Here is a 15,530-nt window from a genome sequence, read left to right on the forward strand (position 1 = left end):
CAGTGGCAGCGGCAGCGGCAGCAGCAGCAGCAGCAGCAGCAGCAGCAGAGGAATAAGTGACAGCAACAATAGCAGCAGGAGAAGAAGAGGTAGATGTACAAGACGTATTAGTGGAAGCAGGTATAGTAGTATCAGTAGTAGCAGTTGTAGTAGTAGTAGTAGTAGAAGTAGTAGTAGTAGTAGTAGTAGTAGTAGTAGAAGAAGAAGTACATGTAGTAATAGCAATAGAAGTAGCGGCACCAGTAGTAGCAGTACAATCAAAATGTTAACTATTGGCAATGGAGGGTATTAGAGTTGTAGATCTAGTAAAAATGTCCGTTAGGTTTGGTGGGGATCACTTTTTAATAGATATTATCGTCGAAAGTCTTTTTAGGAGCCGGTGTTTTACACGGAAAGAGTAACTTTTTTAAATAGAATAATGTTCGGGAATCGATATTGTATGAGAGTTCGAATGTAGTAATTTCGGCAGTGAGTATTTTACATGGAAGGAGTCACTTTTTCTATAGAATAATAACCGGGGTCGTTATTCTATGAGATTCGAAGGGAGTCATCTTTAGGGAGTCAGTATTTTAATTGGAGGGGTCAGTTTTTCTAGTTCAAGTGGCTTAAACTGAATATATGCATACTGGCACCGTGAGTTAAATTGAGTCATAGTAAGTCTATTAAACTTTTTGTCCAGGTATCCAATTAAAAAATAATTACACAATTAAAGATATCACAAGAAAATGTGTCACTGTTGATGCTTCAATAAAAATTGCAATACCGGGATAATATAAGCCCTTGATAAGAATTATATCGGCGTGTTTAGTGTTACAAATGAACATGTATTTTTCTTGATTGAATATGGATTGTACGTTCTGTTTCTCTACAATTAGTCAGTTAGAAATCTGTACCATTTTTGTCTTTTTTTTTTAATTTTAAATTTTCGCCTCAAAGAGAATTTTTCAAACAAGACACCCAAATAAATCTACTACATCTCTTCTTTCTAGCATATTGATCTAGAACTAAATGAATCCAACAAAAGAAAGTTTCTACACTGTTGACTAGATGTTGTATTATTTTCTGTTGTTCGTTACAAAGAGGATATTATATTACAATAGTTTCTCGCTTGATTAATGTCTTATATCAATCTGAATTTTGGCTCCTCACCGGTGTGGGTTCGAAACTTCGTTTGGGATTCTTCCAGTGGGGAAGCCACCCAGTTAGCATACGGGAGGTTGGTTGTTTTACCCAGGAGCTTTCCCATGTCTGAAATAAGGCCCGGATGGACACCTGGGGTCGTCCTTCACCATCAAAAGTTGGAATAGTCACCATATGATCTAAATTTTGTCGGCGTGACTCTAGGCCGACAGACACAAAAACAAACCACGAATTTGTATTGTATTGATAGTATAATCAGCGATTCATTGTTCTTTCTTCTGATTAACATGCTTGAAATATTTCAGTTTCTGCACCTAATCTGTGGTGATTTAGACAACAAAATAACTTGCTATTTTCCTAAGAAATGAAATGTAAACAAAGTATATGGGTTAGCATTAGACACTAAACCAGCCCTTTGTTATTTAGGTTGCTCTTGCCGAAAACAGACAGTATAGTGTCAACAGGCAATGCCGATATCTTCGTTGTGACTACAGTCGTGGACGCCCCAGTTGTTGTGACTGCAAACCATCAGACTGTTCTCTTCTCCGGTACACGGAACCTCGTCGAGATAGATGGAACCTGATCCTGCATCAACTGAAACTCGTCTGGCATTCGATCTGTTTTAAAATATGAAATGACGTTGTATATTAAAGAAGTCTTGGCTACTGGGTCTGACAATGTACCTGGCAAATTAATGTTTAAACAACTGTTCGTAGTTACAGTACATTAAAATCTTTTTTAAAAATGCAACAGCAAGAAAAAATATAAATGACAACAGATATAGATTTTACATTATATGAGTCGCGCCATGAGAAAACCAACATAGTGTGTTTGCGACCAGCATGGATCCAGACCAGGCTGCGCATCCGCTGGTCGCAAACGCACTATGTTGGTTTTCTCATGGCGCGGCTCATATATGAACTATAATGAAGTGAAGTGTTAAATTTGGTGACACTGATTTGATACACTCTCTTTGTGCTGGAAACGCAGAACAAAAGTCATGACTACAAACAGATGTCATGTTACTAAATAAACATTACAAAGTTGAGAAGCGATTACCTAGAAGGGATATCAAAGCTATGTTAAAAATATAGTTTTAATTTCCAAACTAGAAAAGCTGTAGAATTAATGCCATACTGACAAAGAAATGTGATTTCTAGAACTGAATCAGAAAATTTGTTCGCCTAGGCTATGCCTTATTCCAACATATATTAGTATGTAAAATTAAATACATGTTTAATTTCAAATCCATTTAATGTAATTGATTTTGAGCTTCTAACGTGGAAGTTGTCCTAAACATTATAACAACATTACCTGCAATAAAGAAAAACACGCAAAAGTAACATTGACGACGTTTGATACTTTTGTTTTGTACTTTGTTTAAGTGATTTTGGTAAAGTATGATACAGCTGTCCTCATGATTATAAATGATAAAGAAAGAGACCTTATCATACAACTTCTCCTTCCCTCCGGAGCGTGCACGTCGCGGAGAAGGCACAGGGCATCGACAGAAGTGGAGCCAAGACAGCTGTCGGTGTCCTGACTAATCCGGAGGAAGCGGCCCTGCAAAGGTTGGGACGACGAGGATGGGCCATGCAGACTTCCAACGACTCTACCCTGGGGAGCCAACCTACTCAACTTCGGTTGTTTTATTAACAAAAGGCTTCGGCCACTCGGCTCCATTCAACTCGGGTGGTAATGATGGAACTCCTGCATGGCGATAGACGGCAAGAACAACAGAACGCTGCGGCAGATCTTCGCGGGACACTTCTGTGTGGCACAGTCGTGTAGACCAGATAGAAGACCTGCCAGTACATCGCTGCATGCGGAGAAGACCCTGAGCTACTCAAACTTCACGCTCAACGTGAGGGGCGAGTAGGTAGGGGCATCAACACCACGGGAGACACCTTGCACCAGAGGCCTCAACCGCCCTTTTAAGGGCGACCCTTGCCACACCTTCTTCTCATATTGTCTGTTGGCTACCATGGGGGAGCTGTCATTTTGGTCTCATTGGCCGCGACAGTGACCCACTTTTGGCATCAAAATTACTTATCTTTGGCATATACTCTATGGAAATTGCGTAGAGGTAAATTCTCACCACTTTGGCTTCAAAAAGCATCTTTAACGACATACCTGGTGACATGCCGGGGGTCTATACTCTACATAGCGAAAGCTATACTGTGCCTGAAAGGACCCTTATTAAACTTAAAATAGATGGATAGACTTATCATACAAATAGTATCTCTTAATATACACACACAGACTCTTATAGTACAAAAACGTGTTGATTCCAGATAGCCTAACGTCCTTTACAAAGGACACAAAGTAAAATTTTCAGTTCTCGACTGACCAGCTATCATATGTTATCATATGAAAAACAAGGACAGAAGTCAGTCAGGAAAAGCCACATTGAACAAACGTAGCTGTTCATATGGCATTCCATAAGAAAATAGGAATATGTGTAAATGTATGCACGTACACAGCGGCTGAGCACATGCATACATTTACACAAACCAAACGAATGCGATTATATTAACATAGAATAAAAAAAGCAGACACTTTGCACGACGTTTGGTTTCCATTTATATATCTTAGCGTGTATTTAATACATTCAATGGAAGGAAAAAGCTGTGACGGTAACTTCAGATCTGATAATTTAAATAGCTTAAATCGGTCCATACTCTTAGCAAGGGTAGGTCGAAAGACACATTTCCATTCGCATATACATTTATCGCCATTTTTATTTTCCTGTTCGGTCACTCGAATTCCTTCATGAGACTCTGAGACGATGAACATTCGATCGTCACGTAGTATTCTGTTTGGGATGCTGACAGAACTCTTGAATTATAGGTTTGCTTTATTATGATAAAGAAACTTCATCACTTCTTTACATGAAAATGTATGAAGTACTTTGATAATGTCTGTCTAACTTAAAAGTATATGCTTATATAATATGTACACTGGCTCTAATATGCCAGCATGTTGATCAGGCAGCTATCATTTTTATCAAAACCATTTAATAAGGCATCCGATCCACAAATAGGTAACATTTTGATGCCTGGGGACCCCGTGTATTTTTGGTATCATTTGAAAGATTTGTGTCTGCTGAATAAGAATTAGTAAAAAAGATGACCATAAATAATATACAGAAATCACTTCAGTCATGTTTTTGACTGCGAAATGATACATCGTGCACTGTAATATCTGGATTTCTGTTGAAGTATCTTTGAAAATGAAAACTATAAAGTAAACAAATACAAACTCTCTAACATATTTTTGTCATGCAATTTATATTTTCTTTTTCAGTAGACAATACACTTTCAAATGATACCGAAATTATATGACCTTACCAGGCATCAATATTTGATATATTATGATAGCATTGTTTTATAGAACTTGCTTATTTGTGGACCGGATACCTTAAAGTAAACATGAAACTAACAAAGGAACGCTTACATTTGATTATTCAAAAGTATTCTGTATAAAACGGCAACATATTCATAACAACTTTACTAACTGCAAACTTGGATTTTTGCTGTTTACTCTGTAAAGCAACGAAACAATCAGGTGCAGAAATAGAGAAGTTGTCGAATACTAGTAGTATTTGGACGAGTATCCATTCGAAAACAAACACATTAGACAAGTCAGAACAATGTTAAATTCCCTTATTTGGTGCTTGTTTTCCCAAGAACCGTAAAACGTAGATAATCGTGTCGAACGTATTTGATGATCACGTTCATACGTTAATGGTTTTATGTAAATACATTTTGTATAACTAACAGTCATGTTGTACAAACGCAAGCTGCTATTTGGAAGAGAAAAGTCAATTTAAACAAGGCTTGAACAGGTTGCACTTACGTGGAATATCCTAGCATTCTAGCATACCTCTGCCACCGAGTCAGTATACTTATCATCACATACAGTGCCCCATGTCTCATTATCAACCGAGACTTCCACACGTCCATTACTTTCATTAGTACCTCCAACAAGTCGAACATAAAGGTCTTAAAATGAAATGAAAATAGATCATAGAATAATGTAGGAATTGCACATTTTACATATATATTTGAAGGGCTAGATCTTATTTTGATTTTGATATATTCTTAAAGAAAAGGCACATTCATTCTAAAACGTATCTTGTTAACCTTTAGCCTGCTGTTGGCAAGTGATTGTGTCTTTGCGACCAGTGCAGACCAAGATCAGGCTGCACATCTGTACAGTCTGATCATGGTCTGCACTGTTCGTTATTCAGTCAGTGAATTTTCAGTGGACACCCCTTTGAATAATAAGTGGTACTGCCCAAACTGAATGATGGACCAGTCCATTTTAGAAATTTATAGAAGCAATCAATACGTCATACAAACGAATATAAGAAACTAATTTCTTAAAACAAAAAAAATGTTTATGACATGCATGATAATCTAATCAGTAAAAATGGAAATTTTCCACTGTATTTATTATTACTCCTAGTGCTGTGCAAACTGGACTAAATCACAAATTAGTATTAATTGTATCAAATCTTTTACAATGTAGGGTTTTGCATACTTAGAACATGACTTATCATATAGAGCCTTTTTCCTTCGTTTTTAAATCTTCTTTATTGTGACAATAAATTGCCTTTACATCTTTCCAAGAATCCAAGCAGGGTAAAATATCTACGGATAATTTGCAATGGCACACCATTTAATATACAAGTAAATATCAAGGTGTTTTGGTCTCGGTCTGGAGAAATCATGGTAAATGATGTTGCAACTAAGGTCAACTCACATTCTAAAGCTGAACAATACTAGTATAAGTATTCTGACTTATACAGCGGCCCTTGGATTACATATTGGTATTTTGAAGTTCAAATGTGCAAAATTGATATTTTAGATTACTAAGAAGATGAGAACCAGGGAATGTATTGAAGGTGGTTGAAGTTCTTAGTTTCAAACAGAAAAACAAGGCAGTGGCGAGTATATTATATCTAAAAAATAACAATAAATATTCATCTTTTATGAAAGAAAAGTTTGAACTCGTGTTAAGATACATATTCAAACTTCCATTTTTTTTAAATGATTTAATTTTCTTGATATTACAAGAAAGAACTAAATACTTATTCACTGTTGACTAGACATACGTTTCTATGTGGAACTCAAAATGATATAGATATTAATAGTATTGTTTTGTTTTAAAAAATATTATAGCAACACACCAATTAAAAAACTTGATTTTCAAATGTTAGTTATTTTTCTGTTTGATTATATTGTACTTTCTTTTGCTCATTACTACGAACTGTAAGAATCGTACTATATTTCAGGACCTCAGTGGAAATAAGCTTTCGAGCTTTCACGCCCATCTAATAATTTCATCACATGTTTTCAACCTGAACATTATTCTTGGTCATGTTCAACAATCCTTAATTTGCACGATTAGTGTCCATGGCATGCGTGATAACATTTGTTTGTATTTAAACTTATTTACAGTCGCCACTAGTAGTCCACATGGACGACGCCTCTAAAACACTGTTTGTAATTTCAGTTGGAGAATAGTACAAGACAAAGAAGACGCTCCAATTAAGGAAGATTCCCTGCTTCTTGAGAGCACCAGTTGTAAAGCACCAATACACGGTACTCTCATACGAATATTAAGTATTTCAGTCGGAGGTGCGAGGGACCGAACTCACAATTTCTGGTTTGGTAGCCAGGCAGGATAAATGTACCACTGCTCTGCTTCTACGATACGGAATGAATAGTAAGCTTTTAGTCTCTTAACCATATAAACAACGGGGTGTTATTTTATTGTGGGAATTGTTGCAACAAATACTTGAACTTTAAGATGCAAATAACCAGCACTGGTGAGGATTGATAATTTTCAATGAATATGTTCTTAAATTTATAGCAATATCTTTGCTTTAATAATTTGTAATGCTAATAAGTAGTACATGCGTGTTTTAACCTAATAAAGTATTTTTCGATAAAATCATTTTGTTTTTGCAGTCAAGTAAACTAATTTTATTTTTGTCGAGATTCCCTGTATGCATAAACAATTCATAAACAACTCTTACACGTACCTATTCCAAAATGTCAAGAAGGAAATTCATTGATGCAAGCATCAAAGACGCCGCCAAGTGTTGTGTCTGAAGTACATTTATTGCAATATGAGAAATCACCTAATTATTAGTTTGGTTAGTCTGACTGGTTACAAATTATCAACATTAGCACATAATACAATATATGTTGTAAACTGTTAAAAGCATGAAAAATAACCATGATAGAAAAGTATAACCATGCAATACAAATCCTCTACCTGCAATGACAATGACATTGCGAGTAGGTGGTCCCTTTACATATAAAATTAAAGAATTTATTTCACCAACTAAGGTCAGCACCTGTGAAAAGTTCTTATATACAGGAGTATGTGTATGAAGTTTCACAGAAATGCAGTTAGTTGGGAAATGAGGAAATGTTGAAAGATAATTATTTCAAAGCTGTGGTTAACAGAAACCATTATTTTTATTATCATATAATGTTTAATAATGAATCTTTTCTAAGTTAGACAGGAATTGACAGATACAAAAACAAACTATCTATACAAGTTTAAAAAAAAGAAAGAAACAAGTAACAAAATATTATACAAACGGAGCAACTGACTAGTCATATAAAATTAATGAAATTTTTAAATATAAATTCAATAAGGAAATCTATTTGAAAATCACTGTTGCTTTGATAAGTTATGGTCCCATGGCTTTTGATATTTCGATCTAACCACATTTTAAAGAAGTATTAACTTGTCACTGACAAATTCAGCCAAATGATGGCCCTTTATTGCACACCTTAGTTGACAGTGAATATCTGTAAACAATAAGTATATCACACATAAGCAAAAAGAAAGTCAAAGGTTAGAATTAAGATGAGTTTATAAACTATTTAGAAATATTCTGACCAGTTGTACATGTGGTCACAAATGGGAAACTCTATGCTTCAAAGTTAAGGTAACCATAACAATTATATAAATATACAACGGTAAAAGGAATCTGCAAAAATGTGCGCATTCTGAAATTACATCACTGTACCTATCAACAAAGAAAATAAGACAAAAGATAAACAATAAGTTAACAGCGGCACTTCCTACGTTCATTTAAACATATATATGCTTATTGATTTCTTTATTTAATTTGTTAATACGTTTTTTCAAGGAATTTTATGCAGGCAAAGTGTAATTCTCCGTATTTTTATTTTTTAATATTCTCTTCGAAGTTTACTGAAAGGTTATTGTAAAATGCATGAACGCATTCTTGTCCGCAAATCACGCGTTGCAGTATGGTATATCTGCGGTGTGTTCTATTTATAGAAAATGAGATAGGTTAGTAGGTCATGCTAAGGTCAGAAATAGAAAACTTGACATACAGAGTAACCTCCCTTATCAATAAATCGTTAAGAAAATATTTTCTGCTCTACAAATAAGGAGAGGAAAGACAGATAACATTGTTTTATATCACATAATAAATTGCATTACATACATTTCTTATGTTTTCTTTTTGCCATTTTTTTGTTTATTCACTAAAATCTACCGTGCAATATCGAGGGTCCTTTTACAAACTATTCACTGTGTTCAGTTTATCATTCCGAAACTATTCATTACCATCTTTACAGGGTCCAAAATAAAAGTGTATCCCATATACTCGACACCGCTTCCTGGCGGCGTCGAATAAAGTGCGACGGTCATGAAACATATACGAACGAAGTAAATAATCGACATATTTACCAGGACATGCATCCGTATTACATTCAGAAGTTTCAAGTGAGCTTCCTTCACAGTAACGACCTTGTACTGATGGTGTAGGGTTCGTACAATTTCGTTCACGTGAATATATCCCGCCCCCACAAGTCTTGGTACATGAACTCAAGCTCTCCCATTCTGTCAAACCACCATCTGGAGAGAAGACTATAAACTGTACATTTATAAATAACTTTTGTTTTCAAGAACAGCAAAAATGTTATGTTGGACAAAAATGTGTCCTCTATGGCCCGTTCCGCCACCCCTCCCGAAAATCTCCATTTCTAAAAATTAAATTGCACCGTGAATGGTACACATATCTGAAGCCTTATTGACATTTGAATGGTGTATTTGTCTATGGTATGGTAATAATTTAGCTTCTCAAAAACACAGGAGTCGGAATAAAATCCAATCAGATACGAAAACTATGACCAAAGCAAGAAAAAATAGACAGATATATGGTGCCGTTAGCATGAACAAATAAGTTAAGGCATACAGTCACATCATAGGTATCAATAACAAGATGGTCAATTACACTTTAGCAACCTTTCATGATATCCTTTTCATTTCTTGTTATTCTATTCAATATTTACTTAAGCAAGACACTTTCGAGAGGTTTAACGAAGGATGCATCTTATCAATTTAGACGAAACGCTGTCATTCAGTTTATGAGAAGAAACTGTTTAATGGTTGTTTTCTCTTTCAATGATTAGCCCTGAAAGCCCCCAAAACGGAATAATTTGAACATGGAAAAGGTCGTAGTCGTAGTCGTTAGGTGTTACCAAATAAAACCATTTGAACAAAGTGAAGGAATATTCATCCAAGATTGAGTAACGACATGGTTGAACACCTATATACATACTTAAGCAGTTCATGAGAAAAGGCTGTTGAAATGATCTTTTTTTAGCTTTGGTGATGCCTAAGCACAGTCAAGCGGAACCATTTGAGCACACTTTGAAAGGTCTTTGCAATGTACTTTTGACAGGCTTTGTGAAGCAGTTCAGGAGTATAGTATAAAGGTTATCTTTTTTTCTACTATAGCTTATTGGTCCCTACATGTGGTAAAGCGAACAATTTTATTTCATTGTATGATCTTGACATTTAGCGGACAAGATTGAGTGTTGCGTGCTGCACCTCACCTCAAAGGGCAAACATTTGTGCCCAGTCACTTAGACATCAGTTTCAAAGTGGTAAAAAAATGTAGAGTGAGTAAGAAATACGGCCTCTCTGAACATCGATAACACCATATGGCCTTGGACTGGAATGAAATGTCTGATATCTTTATGCCAATTTTTTTTTGAAAACTCTTCAGTGGGTAAAAGGCGTAGAGCTGACACAAAATACTGCACACTTTACCTCTGATTCCATCGTGCAACTATTGTCTTGAATCGAAATAAATGAAAATTGTGTCTGGCATTGCCGGCACATTATAGCAAATATTTTTGCCAGATAATCTGAAAACCCTTCAAGAACAGAAACGGTACATGGTGTACTCTAATGCACAGACAGACGAAAGATCAGATCAAAATCAATATGGCTTTCATAGAATTAAGGAAATATAATTATTATATTAAAAGGTAAAAGATCAAGGTTACTGTGGAGCATAATGTCGAACCAACCTGTTGATGATCACTACCTGGTTTCTTTGTTTAAATGAAAACTATTAGTACCATTCTTCGGTGGAGGATTAAACCCCCTACCACGAAAATGTCTATGCCCGCCCGCTTAGCTCAGTAGGTAAGAGCGTCGGTCTACGGATCGCGGGGTCGCGAGTTCGATCCTCGGGCGGGGCGCATGTTCTCCGTGACTATTTGATAAACGACATCGTGTCTGAAATCATTAGTCCACCACCTCTGATTCATGTGGTGAAGTTGGCAGTTACTTGCGGAGAACAGGTTTGTACTGGTACAGAATCCAGGAACACTGGTTAGGTTAACTGCCCGCCGTTACATGACTGAAATACTGTTGAAAAACGGCGTTAAACCCAAAAACAAACAAACGAAAATGTCTAAATAAAGGAAAGCAATTTAATTATAATAAAAGAACATTCAAGATATAAATTGATAGAAATTTGTTCATTCGGTATTATACAGTAGTGCGGATTTGAAATAAGAAGCAAAATCTGTCAATTTTTGGCTGCACAGACGGGGCTTCCGTAGACGGATGGTTAAGGTCGCTGACTTCGAATCACTTGCCTCTTACTGATGTGTGTTCGAGCCTCATTTTGGGGTGTAGAAATCTCCACATAAGGAAGTTATCTCGAGCTAGCCTAACGTAATTCAGTAGTTCTACCCAGCCCAGGTGCCCGCCCAAGTCTTAGCAATTGTCTCATTTTGATTCTAAACCCAACAAAAATGACTGTCGTCAATATGTAAAACGTCCGCGCAAAGGAAAAATCCTCCATAACTCCAGGTATTATTCTGTCAAACATCCAAGATGGAAAATGCACCACTGGTTTTTCCAAATCATAGAAGTTGTGCATAGATGCCGGTAAAAAGATTTCAACAGGATTTGGTAAACATCAGTAAGACAAATTTGTTCAACCAACGTTAACTGAAAAAATGTGAACCACCAGTTGATAACCTAAATGTACTCATTTTCTGATAACTGAAATATCTATCTCATGTGTTGGATGAATTTTCAATAAAGGAAGTGTCCAGTTACCCATTTTTCTAAGTTATGAATCTGTCGAACTGTAGTCAGAAATCTGGTTGTAATAAAGAAACAAGTTGAGTATTTATTACATCACCGGCAAAAGTCTAAAGGGGAAAATGTAAACTATTTATTCTTGGCAAGTGTTTTTTTTTTTTAAATTATATTTGTTATTAATATCTATCTATATTTTAAATGCATAAATAGCGTATTAGTCTCTTTAATCAATTTTAGAATTAAAGCATTTCTATCAAGATCGAATGATAATAACATCGGCAAAGCTAAAATGACTATAATATTATTTGCAAAAGATAAGACTCCTTTTTATGCTTTGTTGAATATTTTTCACTCCTGTGAAAATTCGCATTTTCCCATTTATTTATTTTGTTGCAATGCGTTTACTTATATTATGAAGGACTTTAACATAGTTGTGGATTAATTGGTTTAATGTATCACCGACACAGTTATAGGCTATAGGCTGTCCAGCCTTTAATAGTGGAGGAAACGCCAACGTTCCCCTCGGCACGCGCGGACACTTGGGTAGAACTAACGACCTTCCACAAGCCGTATTCCTCACATGAAAAAAAGAATTACACGCAATACATACATAATACAAGCCATCAAAAGGTATAAAGTTTAGACCTCTGTGAATATTTTCTTCACAGTTCTACTTCACTTTTTTCTCTCTAAATGTGTACTTCACGAGGCTCTTATATTTAACTGTATTTCATTTACGTCAAGAAGATGTTTAAAATGATGTAATATAATATATAGGCAAATGCGAACAATTAGTGAAAACACATTGCTTTTAAAGATGGTTGAAAACATCTTATATTAAAGAACTTAGTGAAAATATCTTATGTTTAAAAAAATATTGAAAATTCCCTGCGTTTAAAGTATACATACTTACCACTATTTTTGGAAAACGCAAACACAAAATACGCTAACGACTATCATAAATAAGAACAGAAGAGATATCCCTTGAAAATATTTAGCGAATCTTGTAATCCCAAATTTGTTTGCAATTTCTTTCGTTTTTGTATCTTTACTAAGGTTGTCATGTTGCTCGAGTTCAACATGTGCTTCACGGGCTTGCGTAAAGCGCTGGAAAGTAGATGATGTACATCTCTCCGTGGAGCAGTATTATCCGGCAAAGGCTCAACTCTTGTTACTTGCTCACTCTGTGGTAAAACGTCTTCTGACAAGACCGGAGTATTTCTAATTGGTTTATAATGTTCTTAGTCTTGCAATAGAGTTCTTTGTGTCCCGATGCTAGTTGCAGCAGCCATGGAACTTTCATTTGATCTGTTCTCATATGGTTTCTGTGACTTTTCGATTCGTTCCTTAACATACATTATATGCATGACTGCTGGCGTTTAAATTTCAACGACAAATGGTCGAAGGCAATACAGCTTTTTTTTGTTTGAAGGAAATTTTATGTGTGCGCAAATGCTTAGTATATACTTAATTTTGTATTTAATCTTGTATTTTTCATTTTTGCTTTGTAATACAAATACAGTCAAAGTTAACTTACAGACAAAAACCAAACCATTTCATTAAGGTTCAAGGTTCAAGGTTTATTCGGCAAATTCGGCATTACACATGCCTTTGGCCATTAACAAATATAATAGGAACATGGCATATTAACAATTGATACAAATACGTGCATACATATACAGTTCAAAAAAGTAAAAGTGTATGCATACAATAAACAAACATATAAATTACAGAAGAAAAACAAATATGTCAGGAAACATCTAAACAAACAGAACATATACAATATTCTACGTTACATTATGTAGTATTGTTTTTAAGTGTATCAACTCTATATTGCGTGGCTTCTTTAATAAACTTAGCTAGCTTAACAAGCACCTTCGCATTTTTTGAAGACATTAGATTATTAAATTTTTGGACAGTGGGCAATTGTGTATTACCAAGGTGCTTTTTTCTAATATCAGTATATTTACTACAACAAAGAATGAAATGATATTCTGACTCCACAACATTTTGGTTACAAATCTTACATAGTCTGTTACTTCTATCTATATTATTATAATTAAGGAGTAGTACTTGAATGGATAGTACCTGCTATATATAGTAAAAGGATTATCGACTATTGTTACAGCGTACATTGTTTAAACATCAAAATTTAAAGGTTTAATCCCCCTATTATCAGGTGCGTTTGTTTAATAAAAAGGTCATTTTAACCCGACTTTACAAAAGATATTGACCTGAATATTTTTGTATCAATAAGCCCGGGTTACTGATTTTTCTCGACTAGCCACACTTACACATACTTGATATTTAGCAATAATGCCAGTTAAATATCTCAATTTCAGGAAAATCGCACGATGCTATTCAATTCCCTATTCAATTCCCCAAAATCACAACAAAAACACAAATTTATAAACGAGTGAACCATGACCACTGGCACCAGATCAGAAGAAAAATCCCTCCGTACGTGTTATACCCTACCCCTAGGTATTCTATAAGAACCGTTACCTAGGGGTAGGGTATAACACGTACGGAGGGATTTTCTTTCTGATCTGGTGCCAGTGACCATGACATAGCAGATAATTCAATTTATATCAGATATTTTGATGATTTTATTCGTGAAAAGACAATACTTTTCTCATTTCAGAGAATGTTTAAAATTTTTGGTAATGTTGAAAACATTAGAAAGATATGACTATGAGAAATTTCAACATGTTACTGTCAACATATTGCACTAAAGTATAGTGAATTTCAAAAGGTTCAACAAAATTTCTTTGAGAGGTTAGGAGTTATTGTCGCAACAAGTGTTCAGTAAACTAGATAAAGAGGGATAATCCAAAAGTAAGAAAGAAAACTTATGCTTTTTGCTTCCTGCAGTTTCCCTGTATAACATCTGTATATCCTCTGTGTATGTGGGAAAATAAATTCCATTCAGCACACTTAGATTCATGTCCCGGACAACTTACGTTGATAAAGGAAAGTAAACATTGCAGAAGTATGGTTCTAGTACAGTGCACCCCCGCTCAATTAGGTCTTTCTATTTTTAGCCCAGGAGGTCCCTAAACTCTCAGAATTGGAACCGTCTGAAGAAACTTGAGAGAAGCCCTTATAAGAATGCCACGGACCTAGTTTGGTGATGTTCTTTAAAGTGGTTAAAGAGAAGTTGTTTATATTTTTTCTTGACTTTTATGCTCTGTCAGCCCCTAAAATAAGTCAAGAGGAACCGTTCGAACAAAATGTGAGACAAGAACATACAAGGATCCGCCGACTTTCTCATAAGAAAAAGTCGTTAAACGAAGATATTTTCTTTTTAAGCCCTGTTGGTCCCTTAAAATTAGCCAGTCAGAAATATTCGCACAATCTCGAGAGAGGAACTAAGAAGGATGCTACTGACCAAGTCTGGTGATGATACTTCAAGGGGTTCAAGAGACGTTGCTTAAAAGTTGTCCTTTGTTTAGTTCTGACAACGCTTAAAATCAGTCAAGCGGAACCATTTGAACAAATCCGAGAGATGACCATATAAGGATGCTACAGAACAAGTTGGGCGATGATCTGTCAATTGACTGAGAAGTCTACATAAGGTTTTCCATTTTTAGCTCTGTCAAAGATGCTACAACTTAATGAGAAGAAGTTTTAACGTGTTTTTTTTTGGCGTGGACGACTGGACGACAGACGGACCTCAGACGACGCATGATTCTACTCAGCTGAGCTAAACATTGACTTTAAAGATAGGGACACGTGAAGTGTAGCAACACTCTGTTTCAATAAGGCAAATTATCTACAAAATAAACAGAAAAGCACAATACCCTTATGAAATAATATGACGTGAATTAAAACACAACACCCATCTATAGTAAATATTCCATAGATATACAGTCCATAAAATAAACAAACGTGTTTGTAAACATGAACGGATCCAAACGGAAGGGGAAGAAGCATTTTATAGAAATATTTCGATGGCAAAATACAATACATACCGTAGTCCT

Source organism: Mercenaria mercenaria, chromosome 3, assembly GCF_021730395.1.
Source record: "Mercenaria mercenaria strain notata chromosome 3, MADL_Memer_1, whole genome shotgun sequence".
Classification (NCBI taxonomy): domain Eukaryota; kingdom Metazoa; phylum Mollusca; class Bivalvia; order Venerida; family Veneridae; genus Mercenaria; species Mercenaria mercenaria.